This window comes from Pan troglodytes, chromosome 7, assembly GCF_028858775.2.
Source record: "Pan troglodytes isolate AG18354 chromosome 7, NHGRI_mPanTro3-v2.0_pri, whole genome shotgun sequence".
NCBI classification, from domain to species: domain Eukaryota; kingdom Metazoa; phylum Chordata; class Mammalia; order Primates; family Hominidae; genus Pan; species Pan troglodytes.
The window spans coordinates 136,811,486-136,826,939 of record NC_072405.2 but is presented as its reverse complement, the minus strand read 5'-3'; the positions used below and the strand labels follow the sequence as shown (position 1 = coordinate 136,826,939).

The 15,454-nt window shown below is 42.6% G+C and overlaps 1 long non-coding RNA gene across 1 annotated transcript; it reads right to left on the bottom strand.

The window, feature by feature from the left end:
* Positions 1-3,089: 3,089 nt before the first annotated feature.
* On the bottom strand, positions 3,090-14,900 carry LOC104007751 (uncharacterized). Its single transcript, XR_682032.4, has 4 exons — positions 14,625-14,900; positions 14,075-14,109; positions 4,431-4,521; positions 3,090-3,217 (listed from the first exon to the last, which is right to left on the bottom strand). It is a non-coding gene; the product is annotated as an uncharacterized LOC104007751 (long non-coding RNA).
* Positions 14,901-15,454: the final 554 nt, after the last annotated feature.

Here is a 15,454-nt window from a genome sequence, read left to right as displayed (position 1 = left end):
TGCATTCCTGGCATATACACTTGCTCATAGTGTATGATTCTTTTGATATGTTAGTGGATTCATTTTATTAGTACCCTTCTGAAAAGTTTTCATCTATATTCACATGGGATAGTGATCTGGTTTTTTATTTTCTTATGACATCTTTGTCTTTTGATATCAGGGTAATGAAGGCCTCATAGAATGATGTCTCTGAGCTCTGTTTATTTTCACTTATTCTTTATTCTTCTTGTTTTTTGTAATACAATGAGTAATCTCAATTGACTTGTCTTCAAGTTCACTGGTTCTTTCTTCTGTCTGCTCAGCTCTGCAGTTGAGCCTTTCCAGTTAATTTTTCATTCCAGTTATTGTACTTTCCAACTCCCAGAATTTTTAGTTGGTTCTTTTAAAAATATTTTCTGTTTTTTTATTGATAATCTCTATTTGGTGACACGTTGTTTTCATACTTTAATTCTTTACATATAGTTTCTTTTAGTTCTTTGAACATTTATGGTAATTGATTTAATCCATTGAAAAGCTGATTTTGACAGTGTTCTCATTGTTTTCCTGGAGAGTGGATTTTGGAGGTCCTCTACATGCTTCTTCAGAACAACCAATTGTATAGTAGTTTTCTAAAGCTACATAACAAATTATCACAACCTGAACCATTAAAACATCACCCACTTATTATCTCATTTTGTGTAGGTCAAAAGTCTGGATGCAGAGTAACTGGATTTTCTGCTCATGGTCTTACAAGGTTTAAACCAATATTTATGTTGAATTGTGTTCTCTTCTAGAACCCAGGAGTCTCCTTTCATATTCAATCAGGTTGTTGGCAGAATTCACTTCCTTGCAGTTGTAAGACTGTGGCCCTTGTTTTTCTGCTGCTAATGGCTGGCAGTTAATCTAAGCTCCTAGAGGCCTCCCTCAGTATCTAATATGACCTGGCAGCTTATTTCTTCAAAGAGAGCAGGAAGAATCTCTCTCTAGTCTGATATAATCAATTCTGTTTTGTTTTTTTTTGTTGTTGTTGTTTTTTTTTGAGATGGAGTTTTGCTCTTGTTGCCCAGGCTGGAGTGCAGTGGTACTGTCTCAGCTCACTGCATCCTCCGCCTCCTGGGTTCAAGAGATTCTCCTGCCCCAGCCTCCTGAGTAGCTGAGATTATAGGCGTGAGCCACCATGCCCAGCTAATTTTTGTATTTTTAGTAGAGACGGGGTTTCACCAGCTTGGCCAGGCTGGTCTCGAACTCCTGATCCTCAGGTGATCCACCCGCCTTGGCCTCCCAAAGTCCTGGAATTACAGGCATGAGCCACCCCACCAGGCCGATTTTTTTTTTAATTTTTAATTTCCATAGGTTATTGGGAAACAGGTGGTGTTTGGTTACATGAGTAAGTTCTTTAGTGGTGATTTGTGAGATTTTGGTGCACCCATCACCTGAGCATTATATACTGCACCCTATTTGTAGTCTTTTATCCGTCACCCCCTTCCCACCCTTTCCCCCTGAGTCCTGAAAGTCCATTGTGTCATTCTTATGCCTTTGCATCCTCATAGCTTAGCTCCCACTTATGAGTGAGAACATATGATGTTTGGTTTTCCATTCCTGAGTTACTTAACTTAGAATAATAGTCTCCAGTCTCATCCAGGTCACTATGAATGCCATTAATTCATTCCTAAATCAAATCTTATATAATATAAACTAATCATGGGAATGACCATCTTATCATATTCACAGGATCTGCTCACACTCTGGGGAGTCGGGGGGCAATGGCTTGCTCATGGGCACATAGCTAGTAAGAGGCAAGGTAATTCTTCTGAATCTAAGTAGGGTGGCCTCTGTTCTGCCCCCACACCTGCCTGCCAGGTTAAAGGTCTGTGTTTTGTTTGTTGCAAGGCAGACATTGAGGACATTAGTACCCGAGGCCTCTTTAAGGGACTTTGCTCTGAAATAGTCTCCTCCTGGGCTCCTGCATTCCCTGCCTGTGTGATTGGGGAGAATACCTGAGCATGAAAAACAGTATTAACCAGGAGTTTTGATAAAATGGAGTTTTCAGGGGTGAGTTGCAATTTACATAACTGTAAAATTCCATTTACTTTCAGCAATGTATTTTGAATGCTCCCCCTGGGCCAGCTCAAAGGGAGCACACAGTCATCTCCTGCAGAAAGAAAATGGAATTTTTATTTTTGTCTTGAAAGTGCCTTGAAATCAGCAATCTCAAGGCTAGCAGTGGGGCCTCAATGAAGACATCATCAGAAAGAACAGCAGAAGGTTCTGAAGGTAGTCAGCCGTCAACCAAACTCTCTCTCACTTTAATGGTTTTGCATGTGCTAGAAGAAATTAACCATTTAAGGCCAGCCTTCTACCTCCCTATGCTCAATCTCCTGGTTCGATGTGTCTAATTATCTAAATGATAATGAGTTTTCTATGGTGCCAATTCAAACCTTTTAATTATTCATCTGTGTCTTTCTACAGTAATGCAAATAGCTGCTGATAGCCCTCATCAGTCAATCGTCCAAACATTTGAGGACAGTGGAGCTGGGGTGTAGGTTCCCTCTCCAGATTTTCTTTAGTTGGCTCCTGCACAAACTCCCCAGCTGCTGTGGGAAGGTGGTCTCACCATCTACAGAGGCTAGCCCCCATGTTTCAAAGTGGAAACAAATGTGGTAGGTGTATTTCATGCTCCAGGGCTCCCTGTGCAATCAGGTTAGGGCTAGACTGCAGCTGAGATCACATCCAGCTTAGCCACCTTTCCATTCTACCTCCTGCGTATCCTCCCTCCTGAGAGCCCTCCCCCAGGGAATCACATGCAATCAAAATCAGTGTCAAGTGCTGCTTTGAAGTCACTGACCTAAGAGTGGTATTAATAGTAAAGAAGGTCTGCTATACCCTTCCTATATCTAAATTAAAAAATAAAATAAAAATTACATTTAGGAATTAAAGACCTTGCTGTAAAAAACATCCATTTAAGTAAAGTAGTCCCACTTTCCCCCACTAATTTGGAAGTCATGTACCTCTCAACCTCAGCTATCTGGAACATAGAAAAGGCCTACAGGGAACTAACCTAGATATTGCAAAACAAAAGACAGTCTGTAACTTTATTTATTTATTGATTTTTTAAGTGCAGGGTTTAGAATGTCTCCTCTTTCGCATGCTGGGCAACTGCACCTGGGTGAGTGTAACCTCTCCAGCCCTTCAGTTCCTGTCTGCAAATGCAAGCTCACCCCAGAGTCTCACAGGGTTCCTGGGAAGACAAATACATAATAATACAATAAATGGGTTAGTACATATCAGGGCTTCAAAGAACAGAGCTTTTATTATTAAGGCCTTCATGTGACAGGGTACACACAATTTTAGTCTGGTTACAGGCCAATTTCTATTTCAATTCTGAGGCTCAAAGCAGAATTTTTCTTGCACACAAACAAAAACAAAACCTCAACAGCTCTGAGTGAAGCAAAAACGAACTTTGATGCTGTCTTTCACCATACTGGTTTCCCTTTGGAGAAGAAGGGAATGGATTGCTGAACTGGGGGAGAATGTGGGTAACGATGTTCCAGGCATAGAGAGGTGGACATAGACAGCAAAGACAAATGGACATCGTCCTGGGCCCCTGGAAGTCTGGTGGGCCTCAAGTCTCTGGATCTGCCTCAACCAGAGAAAGTGAAGCAAATGTGTGAGGTTGCGTTTGTTAGCATTTATTTAATCTGGGGAGTGGGTGCTCTGTGGATGTTTGTCTTACTGTCTGTAATTTTATGCAAGTTTGAAGTATTTAAAAATTTTTAAAAAAAGAACAAATGTAGGCCGGGCACGGTGGCTCACGCCTGTAATCCCAGCACTTTGGGAGGCCGAGGCAGGTGGATCACAAGGTCAGGAGATTAAGACCATCCTGGCTAACACGGTGAAACCCCGTCTCTACTAAAAAGTACAAAAAATTAGCCAGGTGTGGTGGTGGGCACCTGTAGTCCCAGCTACTTGGGAGGCTGAGGCAGGAGAATGGCGTGAACCCAGGAGGCAGAGCTTGCAGTGAGTGGAGATCGCGCCATTGTACTCCAGCCTGGGTGACAGAGCGAGACTCTCTCTCAAAAAAAAAAAAAAAAAAAAAAAAGGTAGAATTTTTTGCTTCCCTTCTTCTCACCATTAGAGGGCCATAACTTCACTCTTGTCTCCGTATCTCCTGCCACTTATTTCTCCAAAATTGATATGTTTAGCGATAAGATCAGTTAAGATAACGTTTAATAGAAAGAACAATTGTCTGACTCCCTCTCGCTCTGAGAACTAGCTCTTACTGGACATGATGGCTCATGCCTGTAATCCCAGCACTTTGGGAGGCGAGGTGGGAGGATTGCTTGAGGCCAGGAGTTTGAGACCAGCTCGGGCAGTGTAGGAGACTCCATCTCTACCAAAAATAAATAAATAAATAAAAACAAAAAATAACTTGCTGTCTACTCGATACCTACCTATGATTTGATTGGGAGACTGCAGGCAGGGGATCTCCTTAACCTGTGTCTACTGTGCTCCCAAGATATGCTGATCACTCTCCTATGTGACCTGGATGATGGAGGAGGAGAAAGGATACTGGAATGAGGAGTCATAGAATACAAGGTATATAGCAACTTTCCTTTAAGGGGTTAGCCAAATATACATATATATATTTTAATGTTTAGGTTGGGTGCAGTGGCTCACTCCTGTAATCCCAGCACTTTGAGAGGCTGAGATAGTTGGATCACTCAAGGTCAGGAGTTCGAGACCAGCGGGACAAACATGGTGAAACCCCGTCTCTACTGAAAATACAAAAAATAAGCCTGGCATGGTGGCAGGCGCCTGTAATCCCAGCTACTCAGGGAGGCTCAGGCACAAGAACCCAGGAGATGGAGGTTGCAGTGAGCCAAGATCACGCCACTGCACTCCAGCCTGGGCAACAGAGTGAGACTCTGTCTCAAAAAAAAAAAAAAAAAAAAATCGTACCTATAAAATACATCAGATGACAAAGGTATCTGGTCTATAGTGTACACTATAATGATGCTTATCAATGTGAATCACAGTCATGAATCCAAGATGGGATCAAAGCAAACTTACCTGAAATGCTCAGCATTAGTAAACATCACTTTATGCTGCAGGAAAACGCACAGCAAATATAGTGAAAATTTTACGTCCAGCACCTTTTTTCTCTTTTCTCTTCTCTTCTTTCCTTTTTTCTTTTCTTTTCTCTTCTTTTCTCCTTTCCTTTCCTTTCTTTTCTTTTCTTTTTTTTTTTGAGACTGAGTCTCAATCTGTCGCCCAGGCTGGAGTGCAGTGGCACGATTTCTGCTCACTGCAACCTCTGTCTCCCAGGTTCAAGTGATTCTTGTGCCTCAGCTTCCTGAGCAGCTGGGATTACAGGTGTGCACCACGATGCCCAGCTAATTTTTGTATTTTTAGTAGAGACGGTGTTTCGGCATGTTGGCCAGGCTGGTCTGGAACGACTGACCTCAGGTGATCTACCCGTCTCGGCCTTCCAACATGCTGGGATTACAGGCGTGAGCCACTGCACCTGGCCTGCTTTAAGGATTTGAAAAATATTGTGTGACCCTGATAGTCCAGCAACCAACAGATGATGTGGGTTTCGATCAGACTTTGGTTCAACAATCATCATGAATGATTCTATGGGCTTTTTGTGTTTTGCTCTTGGCCTTTTGTTCACACTGGGGCCTGAGGTCCCCTAAAAACAGATGACTGGCCTTGAAGCCCACTAGGGCAACCACCCTTCTACACTGACTCTGTAGGAACGTGAACACTTCATGTGTTCCTAACTTGCACGTTCAACGTATAGAGTGAAATCTTTAGTAATGATGATGAGGGGGACATATGACTATCCTAAGATGTGCTATTCTAGGTATTGCATTATGTTATTTTAGTTATTCTTCACACATACTCTGCAAAGTAAATTTCTTGAAAATAGGTTGCACCTGGGTGATACCATCAGGCAATAGCTTTGCTTTTCTGCCTATTGCCTTCAAAATGTATATAGTTGCATTTGCCTTCGCCTTTCCTGATGACACATTGAGAATATTCTGTAGCTTCCCAGTCACTTGCAAGTTTGTTTTTTTTTTCTTTTTTCTTTTTCTTTTTTTTTTTTTTTGAGATAGAGTCTCGCTCTGTCAGCTAGGCTGGAGTGCAGTGGCACAATCTTGGCTCACTGCAGCCTGCATCTCCTGGACTCAAGTGATTCTCCTGCCTTAGCCTCCTGAGTAGCTGGGATTACAGGTGTGCACCACCACTCCCGGCTAATTTTTGTATTTTTAGTAGAGACAGGATTTCACCATATTGGCCAGACTTCTCTCGAACTCTTGACCTCAGGTAATCCACCCGCCTTGGCCTCATAAAGTGCTGGGATTACAGGCATGAGCCACTGCACCCAGCCCACTTGCAAGTATTTTAAAAGTCCAGTTCAATCTAAATCAAATTTAATCTCACATTCAGGTTAAGCCTTCTCCCCTCTGCTCAGCTGGGGCTTGTCTGGAGGATCAGGTGCCAGGAAACGCGTAAAGATGCTGGATCTGCTCTTTCGCTCTTCGCTGTACTTCCTACCCTACTCACCTAACTGCTGATGGATTTTCCAATATAATAGCTGTGGAGGGATGAGAGATGGAGGCAGATGCTGGCTGTGATGCTCTCTTGACTATTGAAAGCCTTCCAAATGGTAAGATCCAAATGTTGGCTCTTTCAGTTGGCACTTTTCGTGGGGGTTCTTCAGAGACCCTGACTTGGCCATGGGCTAGGTGAAACCTGTGACGTCTCTCAACTCCTGCCCCTGGTGGTACCACAAGTCCTCTTGAGCAGAGATAAATTAAGCTGGCTTCCTTTTGTGGCATTTGCCTGCTCTGGCAAAATGCACACATACTTGCTCGGCCATTGTGGGTAGCTTTGCCAAGCTCCAACCTCAGTCTTCTCCAGGTGAACACTAGGAAGAAAAACTATGCTTTCAATGTCAAGAGAATATATTTTAAGATCTCCTAAGAACTCCATGATGTTCCACCCTCTGGAGTAGCTTGGGACTGGCTTCTGCATCTCTGTGTTTCAGCAAGCATCCAGCCTGGGAGTGTGATGCCAGTCTACCATCTTGCCATAAATCCTCTCTCCAGGATTATCTCATACTGCGTCACACTACCTCACTTTGCTTGGGAGTGAATGAAAGCAAACCATCTGCAGTACTACAAGCCTCTTAGAAAGAATTTTTTTCCCTCTAAGGAAGCTGCTAATCTTCCCATAAACAAGCTGTTGAAAGTATTAGATTTGGTCATGGGCTGGCAGTTCTCATCCAGAGTGGTCTACCTCCTCTCTTTAGAATGCACAGCTACTTAGCTATGTTCCAATCTTTAGGGTCTAAGCCAAAACTCTAAATCCTATTAAACATTTGTTATAATCCCTTTACCCACAAGGAATTGAATTGCAAAGAGATTTGTTGCAAAATGCTCAAGGTAACTGAGTTTATAAGAGCAAAAATCAGATTTAAACCCTGACCTGGTCCTTCTCCCAGGTAGTCTTTTTCATATTCCAGAGGACCCTTCTTAACTGAAGTTGCCTAGGATCATGAGAGAGGAATTACACTTAATTCCATTTGACAGACAGTAAACATAGGCTGAAAAAGTTTAAGAGACTTGCCCAAGATTAACCTGTGGATTATAGGAATTGAATGGCTCACACAGAGGAGGCTACTTCACAATCAATTTAACAAAGGATTATTAAAAATGTGTGGGCAGCCTTAGGAAGCTACAGGGGATGGTGCCATAGTCCAGAACTAGTTAGAAACGAAGAACTAAAGAGAGAAGGGAAGGAGAGAATTGTGTTCAGAAGGCCACCTTGAGAGGAGTCAGGTTGTAGGATGAAGCCAGTCCTAAATCAGAACTCAGGGAGGAGGCTGTACTTCCCACTTCTCCTCTCTACCTCCACTGTCTTCTGGGAGCCAAACCTAGTGTGGAGCTAGAGGGTACTAGAGCCTGAAGTTCTTTCTACAGGTCAGTCTCCCAGAGAAGAGAGCAAGAAAATGAAGGGTAGAGAGTGGATTTGACTTACTCAGCCAGGAGTGGAAGATCTGGGTTTTCAATCTGTGCCTGCCTGCCCCAGACTCTATGCTGCATTTTGTTGGCTCTGCCCTTATTTTGTTATGCGGCTGGGACACTTTCTCTGCATTGTAAACACTCTTCATAAGGGACTTTTCTTACTGTCCTTATAAATGATACCATCCCGAGCACACATGTGGGACAGTCACATGTGCTTTTAAGTAAAAGCACATTGGCTGAATGAATTAATGGATGGGGAAGACAGGTTTGACGTGCATGGGGACAGTATGAGCAAAGGAAGAGAAACGGTGTGCACTGCAATAGCTCCCTGCATAGGTATTTAAATGAGACAATTCATACAACACTTTTTTTACACATTTTTGTATACAAGGTCCCATTTAAACCTCAAATCAACTCTTCAATTATCACTCCCTGATGAGTCCCCCAAGTTTATTTGTTTAGTGACAGTAGCTGAAGAAAATATAAATCCAGATTATCTGGCTCTGAATCCAGTTCTCTTTCAAGAACCCCTCAGTTGAATACAACATGGTGAGATAATAGGATAACCACAATTTATTCTCTCTTTCTCTGTCTCTCTCACAGTCTCTCTCTTTCTCTCTATTTCTCCCTTCCTCTCCATCTCTCACTACCTCTCTTTTGGTTTTCTCCCTGCTATTGATTTATTGTTGAAATCAAATCATTTGTCCTTTAGTATGTCTCACATTCTGGATATATCTCTTTGCTTTCTTGTAGTTTAATTTAACTTGTTTATCACATGCTGTATTTCTTGTAAGTGAGCTCTCGTGGCTGGATTTGATAAAGATTCAGCTTGTTTCAAAATGTTCTGGCAAGAAGACACTTCACAAGTGGTGCTGTGTGTTTCACACTAAAGCATATTGGGATACACACAAAATTAGCATGACTATCCCACCTTTCATGAGGCTAAGAATGATTGGTGGGTTTGGGTGTCTTAAGAAAATTTTAATCATCATTATTAATAACTGCTATTATGGGCTGGGCACGGTGGCTCACGCCTGTAACCCCAGCACTTTGGGAGGCTAAGGCGGGTGGATCATGAGGTCAGGAGATCGAGACCACCCTGGCTAACACGGTGAAACCCCGTCTCTACTAAAAATCAAAAAAAAAAAAAAAAAAAATTAGCCGGGTGTGGTGGTGGGCACCTGTAGTCCCAGCTACTCTGGAGGCTGAGGCAGGAGAATGGCGTGAACCCAGGAGGCGGAGCTTGCAGTGAGCTGAGATGGCGCCACTGCACTCCAGCCTGGGCGACAGAGTGAGACTCCGTCTCAAAAAAAAAAATGCTATTATGAAGTTAAGGATCAGCAATATAGTGGGGGCTCTGCTTGGCATCAAACATGTTATCTTGTTGAATCTACACAAAAACTATATGAAAAAGGGATTTCTATCCTCATTTATCAAATGAGAGCACTGAGGTTCAGAGTGGTAGGTGCCTGGAGTCATACAACTCGTGAGTGACAGAGGCAGGATATGAATGCAGATCTAATGGACTCCAGAGTCTGCGTTCTGAACAACTACATAATTGATATTATGTGTGGCTTCATTTCTTTTCAGCATGTTTTCACAGACTAACTTCTACACCTTTTGATTCTTGCACTTTTAATAATCTGTTGGATGGAGTAATTTATACAGTTAACTTACAGCCAGTGTTGGAAAAAGGTTCAAAGAAAGAGGCCCCTTTGGTGCCAACCATGCCACAGAAGAAGCAAGTAAAAGATAACAGGTTGTGGAGCGGGGCACCTAGAATAGGTGGTAGGTGGCAGCAAGCAGCAAAATCGAGAAAAGTGATCTATTGAGATCCTTTTAATTGTACTTTATAAAAACACAACCCAAAATAGCTTAAGGCAAAAGGCCAACTGATTTGCTCAACTCATCAATCTATGGAAAGGCCAGAGGTAGACTGACCTCAGGAATCACTGGACCTAAGAACTAGGCAGAATTCCATTGAATGCTGTCTCCATCTCTCAGCTCTCCTTCTTCATGCTTGCTGGTGTCCTGCTCTCAGTCTGGCTCTCTCCACATGGCAGGAAGCACTACTACAAGCCACTCACCCTTACAACTGCATGACCAGAAAGGAAAGAGAACTTTTCTCTTTTTTTTGAGACGGAGCCTTGCTCTGTCTCCTAGGCTGGAGTGCAGTGGGGCGATCTCGGCTCACCGCAACCTCCGTCTCCTGGGTTCAAGCAATTCTCCTGCCTCAGCCTCCTGAGTAGCTGGAATTACAGGCGCCCACCACCATGCCCAGCTAATTTTTGCATATTTAGTAGAGACAGGGTTTCACCATGTTGCCCAGGCTGGCCTTGAACGCCTGACATCAGGTGATCTGCCTGCCTCAGCCCCCCAAAGTGCTTGAATTACAGGCGTGAGCCACTGCATCCGGCCGAGAACTTTCTTTTGTCAACTCCAGTGAGGAAAAAAGTTACAGGGAAGGATTCTAATTGGCTGGATTTGGATGAATCCATATAACTGAAGAAGTGAGGCCCTATGATTGGTCCACTTAGGTCATATGTTCCTCCTATAACCAGGGAGACACAGTTTGTTACTGATATGGTTTGGATATTTGTCCCCTCCAAATCTCATGCTGAAAAGTGATGCCCAGTATTGGAGGTGGGGCCTGGTGGGAGGGATTTGTATCATGGAGGGTAGGCCCCTCATGAATGGCTTAGTGCCATCCCCTTGGTGAAGAGTGAATTCTCACTCTGTTAGTTCACATGAGATCTGGTTGTTTAAAGGAGGCTGGCTTCTCCTCCCTTGGTCCCTCTATGTGACACGCCTACTCCCCCGTTGCCTTTTGCCATGACTGAAAGCTTCCTGAGGCCTCCCTAGAAGCCCAGCAGATGCTGGAGCCATGCTTTCTGTAAAGCCTGCAGAACCGTGAACCAATTAAACCTCTTTTCTTTATAAACTACCAAGTCTCTGGTATTTCTTTATAGCAACACAAAATGGACAAATACAGTTACTGTAAGAAAGGAATGAATTGCATAGACTAGGATACTGAGGATATTATGAGCTGGGCAGTAACTCCAGTCTGCGTTTTTCATACGTTCTTGTTATGAAAAAATGGCAACAGATGATATTCAGAGGCAGACTCTGGGGTGACTAAAAAGAACAAATTTAGGGGAAGGAAACTGATACTCATTAAACATTCACATGTGCTATATAATATCCTAAGTGCTACATGCATAGCTGATTTAATCTTCACAACAGTACCATAAACTCAACATTTTATTATTCTCATGTTAAAAAATAAACCAAGTCTCATAGAAGTTAAATGATTTGTCCTAGATCAAAGTTATATATATGAAGTCAAGATTTGAATCTAGATTTTTATGGCTCTAATGTTACTCTCCATTATTGAGAGACTAAGGATAGAGAGACAATAGTCAATTATAGACATTTATATATAAAGCAGGTGCTTCTTCACAGAAATGAGGCAGGATCCTATTTATGCTATGGATCATCTGGTCAGATTAGAACCAAAATCTAGGCTGATCTATTGCTAAATAAAAGCTGTTTTTCACCAGACAAACCCAAATTGAGGGACATTCAACAAAACACTGAACTCATATTCTTCAACTGTAAAGGTCATCAGAAACAAGTAAAGACTGAGATTATAAAGTCCATCTCAATATAGACCAGAGGAGACTCAAGAGATGTGACAAGTAGGTACAATGTGATATCCTGGATTGGTTCTTGGAACAGAAAAAGCACATTTGTGGAAAAAAAATGGTAAAATCCAAAGAAAATCTAAAGTTCCATTAAAAATAATGTACCACTGTTGGCTTCTTAGATTTGACAAATGCACCATGGTAACGGAAGATATCAACAATAAAGGATATTGGGTGAGGAGTGTAAGAGTGCTCCATTATCTTTACAATTGTTTTGTTAAGTTAATCTTTAAAATTGTTTTGTAAATTTAATATTTAATTTAAAATTATCTCAAGATATAAAGTTTATTAAAACTGCTTTCCCCCTTGAATAAGAGCATTATCTGTCATTGCGTCTGGGATGATTCTGCACAGGTAGGGGCTTGCTTCTGACGGGAGTAAAGAAGACTCTGGAGCTCCTGACACAGGGTGTCGTGGGTTGAATATTTGTGCTAACCCCTATCCCAACTCATATGTAGAATTTTGGGCCCCCAGTGTGATGGTGTTTGGAGGTGGGACCTATGGGAAATAACTAGATTTGGATGAGGTCATGAGAGTGGGGCCCCATGATGGGATTAGGGGCCTTAAAGAGTTACCAGAGCTCTATCTCTGTCACCATTATGTGAGCACACAGCAAGAAGGCCACCATCAGCAAGCCAGCAAGAACGCTCTCACCAGAACCTAACCATACTGGTACCCTGATCCTGGTATTTCTAGTATCCAGAACTGTGAGAAAAAAATGTGTTGATTAAGCCACCCAAAACACCCTATTTGTGGTACTTTGTTATTGCTGATTAAGACCCCGGAATGGGCCAGGTGCAGTGGCTCACATTTGTAATCCCAGCACTTTGGGAGGCTGAGGTGGGTGGATCATGAGGTCAGGAGTTTGAGACCAGCCTTGCCAACATAGTGAAACACTGTCTCTACTAAAAAAATACAAAAATTAGCCGGGTGTGGTGGTAGGTGCCTATAATCCCAGCTACTCGGGAGGCTGAGGCAGGAAAATCGCTTGAACACGCGAGACGGAGGTTGCGCCACTGCACTCCAGCCTGGGTGACAGAGCTAGATTCCATCTCAAAAAAAAAAAAAAAAGATCCCAGGATGACATACTTTGTTATGGGTGGCAAGCTAAAGAAACAAAACCCTAACATGAAATTAAAGGAAAGTGAGGCAGCTGGTTAATGGTAATGGTGAATTTTTGTTCATATTTCAGATCCCACCTAGGCAAACTTCTCCTCTACAGATGGCCTGCTAACATGCTCTTATTTCAGGCTATGACATCTCTAAAGCTAACTTACTCCTGTGCCACATTTGAATCAACAATCTAGGATTATGCCTCAAACAGTGTTTAAAGATATGTAGTCTTTGGAAAAGTTGTCCTGGATCTCACTAGGTGCTTCTTATCTCAGCTTCTGGTCATGGCTTCTCTTAGTTCTCTTGGTTCAGAAACAGCACAGGCCACAGGGGGACTTGCTGATTCCTAGTGGTACCCAGTCTCAAATGCACTGCTTAGATGACTTACTAAAAATGAAGACTGATCCCTCATTAAAGTCTTCATGAACAATAAAACTGCATAACCCATGAAGTATATTATAGACCCTCATTTCTGCCAAGGGTGTCAAATTTTTCACATGTTTCTTAGGCAGCTATAGGAGTAGGTTAAAAGGAGAAAAACAGGGTAGATAACTTAAGTCTGACTAATTGAGAGAAGAGGTGAAATTCTGAGGGTGTGCACAATTGATCCTTCTCTTTCCAGGGTAGAACAGAGGGTCTTGCAAAAAGTGTATAAACTCACAGATTTCAGAGTGGGAAATAGGTTGACCAACAGTCCCAGTGGGCTCAGGACTGAAGAGTTTCCCAGGACGAAAGGCTCTAAGAGCCAAACTGGAACAGGTCCAGTCAAGCCAGGATAGTTGGTCACTCATATGAAAGGGACTTTAAAGTGATCTTCTGAGACATAAAGACTCCAAAATATATTCTCTTCTTGGGGCGGGGGGTGGGGGTTGCATATAGCAAATATGTTTTCAGGAAGCAGTGGGGTATAATTGACAGAGCTTGAGCAGGACAGTGGGAAGAGAGGAGGCTTGTCCAACGGACTCACAGTCAGAACACCTGTGTACAAATACTAGCCCCACTGTCAGAAGCTAAGAACACCTGGATAAACAATGTCCGTTCTATTTTAGTTTTCTCATCTGCAAAATGGGGATACTACTAGTACTTCTCATAGGTTTGTCTTGAGGATTAACATTCAATAATGCGGGTAAAGTTCTTGGTATTCTGTTTGGCACATAGGAAATGCTAAATAAATAAATGTTAAATTTTATTATGTTGTTGATACAATTAGCAGTCTGAATTCTTATTCCTAGTACTGCCACTTACCAGCGACGTGGCCTTGGTAATTGCAGCCTCTTCATCTGTAAAGGGAGATAATGACGCCTTACTGAGAGGTTAGGAGGTTTTAGTGAAAGCAAGCAAGTGCATAATAGACATGAGAGAAATGAAAGCTTCTCAATTCCTGAGTGGCTCAGGGTTCACATTTTCTTCTCTCACATTTAACTCCACTAGTAGAGTAGAGAGACAATGGGATTTACAGACTGGGCCTTAATCTTGGCCATGCCATTACTAGGGACTAAATTTAGTAACTTTTCCTTTTTTAAAAAGTCGGAGATTTTCTTGGAAGGCTGGGAATTGCTTTTAGAGGGAGTTACCCAAAAGGAGTTGTCAGTCATGTTTCGACAAACGAAATCATACTGGAAGAAGCATGCAATTGTGTTGATAGCTCATTCTATCACCCACATGTTAGCTTTGTCCTTATTCTTCAGTGCTAGTCCCTTCCCAACTATATCTACTCACAATCATTACTAAACAATGTAGTACACTGAAGGTTGTTTTCAGCACACTGGAGTAGAGGCTGTATAACACTACTCACCACAGACTCCTTCAGATTCCTCCGTGCTGTTTTGCTTCCTCTCTTCTGCCTTCCTCCCTTAGCCTTTCTTCCCCTATTTCCCTCCTATCTTACCTTTGCTTTTCTTCATTTTTGACATTCCCCACCTCTCAACCTTTGCAGTAGAAATTATTATGTGATCCGCAAAGGTGGTTTTCTCTTGCTCTTGGGCACGTAGCTAGACTACATTTCCCAGATGCCTTTGCAGTTAGATGTAACCGTAGGGCTGAGTTTACTCAATGGAACATGAGTAGAAGTGACATGGCCTGGCCCATGAAAACTTCCATGGACAATCCCCTCTCTCTCTTTCTCCCCCTGCTGGTTGGATATTGAAGCTCAGGGACTCTTGGTACTGAAGCCTCTATTAACCTGGCTCCCAGTATGACTGTGGGAGCCAATCAAATCCAAACAGCAATCCTCGCCTCTACCCCTTGCTGTCAGAATCATCTTTTGGGGGCTTACGCGGGTGAAAAAAAAAAAAGGAGAATTGAACTTCATATGAGTGAGAAATAAACTTTCATTTCATTAAGCCAATGAAATGTCAAAGTTGATCTATGTTGTCATTTTATTTTATTTTATTTTGAGACAGAGTTTCGCTCTTGTTACCCAGGCTAGAGTGCAATAGCGCGATCTCGGCTCACTGCAACCTCCGCCTCCTGGGTTCAAGCGATTCTTCTGCCTCAGCATCCTGAGTAGCTGGGATTACAGGCGTGCGCCACCATACCCGGCTAATTTTTGTATTTTTAGTTGAGACGGGGTTTCTCCATGTTGGTCAGGCTGGTCTCAAACTCCCGACCTCAGGTGATCGCCCG